A 2500-nucleotide genomic window follows, 5' to 3' on the forward strand; every position below is an offset into this window, starting at 1 on the left:
ACTCCTATAATGAATCTGTCACAGTACAGCCAGATAAAAACAAGCATACATTTCGATTACATGTTTATATCCAAGCAGGCAACACACAAACAAACAAACAGACGAACAATCAGACAGACAGACAAACTAACACAACAACAACTTCAGGCGCTCATTATATATCTGTGTAAGTCAAACCAACAGATACAAAACAGAATTAAACTGTTTTTTGGCTATTTCTACTCACAACATGAGTCTCTATCTGGTGCCCAGGCCACAGTGGCAAACAAGAAAAAAAAACATGGCTGAGTGGCTGAAAATCCTGGCCATTAAGGCAAGTCAAGAGACAAGGACAAAGACTATCTCATCCCCACTGTGAGCTCATTCAAAAAAACAGAAATATTCATAAATCAGAAGACAAGATTTTCCAACCTGTTGCTTCAGTCAGCTGTGATACAGTAATAACAGCTTACTGTGATAAACAAATAAGCATAGGGGGAAGAGGAAGTGAGGCAGCTAGAGATGATGGACGAGGCCAATGATCAAATTGGGTGAGCTCTTGACCCAAAATGGGGAAGTGAGGGGTGCTACGGCTAACACGAAAAGCGCTAATCACATGATTACAGGAGTGACTCATTTGTAAACACAGACTGGTGCTAATTTTATCGTAGCATAGCACGTACTGTCATCACTCACACCACTAGCGCTAGTGCCAAGTTTGGTGCCAAGCACACTATGCTGAGATCTCACGCTGATAATGTTCGGATCGGTGTTGGTTTATTTTTAAATAAAAGGCCTCACTGTCTGAGACCCCTGTAGTGAATTAAACTAGCTGGATGTGGCATCTGGGAATCTATCTCTCAGACTTGAGTTTGTGAAGTGAAAATTCGACAGAGTTGTCTAGAGATGAGAGATCAGACGGCATAATAGACACTGTGCGAAGCGATCTAAAGGCTGTTGGGATAGTGGATGGTCAATGGTGTGAGTGAGTGAGAGAGAGAGAGAGAGAGAGAGAGAGAGAGAGAGAGAGAGAGAGAGAGAGAGAGAGAAAGAGGGAGAAAGAGACAGACAGACAGATATGCTTGCATGTGTGTGCGTGCGTGCGTGCGTGCGCGCGTGCGTGCGTGCGTGTGTGCGTGCGCATGTGTGTGTGTGTGTATTTGTGCTTGTGTGTGTGTGCGCGCGTGTCTGAGAGCTTTCATCTACACCACTCACTACTGGACCCCACTCCCACGCAACCACTCGTGTAATGCCAACCGATCAGATCAAACTTGCTTCCAATAGCTGATGGAGGAGAAACGCTGGAAAGTCAGAAAGCTGATGAAGCACTTCTTCATAGGACACGATCAACTCTTCCCCCTTCAGTGATTAAAGCCCCCCGATGGGCACACACACAGATACACATTCACATACAAGTGCACACACACACACACACACACACACACACACACACACACACACACACACACACACACACACACACACACACACACACACACACACACACACACACACACACACACACACACACACACACACACACACACACACACACACACACGCAAGCACGCACACACGCACACACACACAGATACACATACACAGACAAGCGCACAGACACAGACACAGACACAGACACACACACACACACACACACACACACACACACACACACACACACACACACACACACACACACACACACACACACACACACACACACACACACACACACACACACACACACACACACACAGACACACACACAAACATACACCCCATCTCACCCACCAGTTGCTGGGCGTGATTAATCTCAGCCAGTTTCAATCCGAAAGTTTTGAGCTGAAGCAATTTGTATTGTGCCCAAGGAAACAGCTTTGGATGCTGGCGCGGTTCCATTCTAGTATGGAATGGACCGGGCTGCTTCCACCAACAAAACAGCAGGGGCACCCAACTGAGACCGACTCACTCGCCCACTTGCTCGCTCACTTGGATATTTGCATTTGAGGACAACGTTGACAAATAGGCAATCGGGAAAGAGAGAGAGAGAGCTGTGGCCTGGGCCCGATTGAAATATTTAGCACTATTTATACAACATACCATATCTGCTAATTAATCCATAGAGCAACTATCTTGCGGAATAATGAGGGCAATTATTTTGCAACCGATTTGTATGCTGGAGTCTTCGGACATTGAGAAATGACGGGCATCTGAAAGGAATTGTTTTTTTGTTTTTTTTTGCTTGGCAGGAAGGAAAGTTTTTTTAAAGTTTTTTTTTGTCTTAGAAAAGGTCCCTCCACAGTCGGCTGCTTGTCTCTGCATGGGGAATGCAACGGTGGCTAAATGGAGTTTGTGAAAAGACGTTTTAGCCAAGAGGAACTCAAGCGTGGTATCACTTTCATTACAGTCAACGTGCTTCCCATAAGAAAAGAACAAACCAGAAAAGCCCAACTGTAGTAGTGGTAGTATGTGCTTCTGTTGCAGCCCTGAGCTTATAAATATCTAATCACTGCACTTTAAC

The 2500-nt window shown here is 45.3% G+C and overlaps 1 protein-coding gene across 5 annotated transcripts in view; it reads right to left on the reverse strand.

Moving 5' to 3' along the window:
* nav3 (neuron navigator 3) overlaps window positions 1-2500 on the reverse strand; it is a 321307-nt gene that overhangs the window by 184026 nt on the left and 134781 nt on the right. The gene's annotated exons all lie outside the window — the stretch shown is intronic.

Source organism: Engraulis encrasicolus, chromosome 15 (assembly GCF_034702125.1).
Source record: "Engraulis encrasicolus isolate BLACKSEA-1 chromosome 15, IST_EnEncr_1.0, whole genome shotgun sequence".
In the NCBI taxonomy this organism is placed as follows: Eukaryota; Metazoa; Chordata; class Actinopteri; order Clupeiformes; family Engraulidae; genus Engraulis; species Engraulis encrasicolus.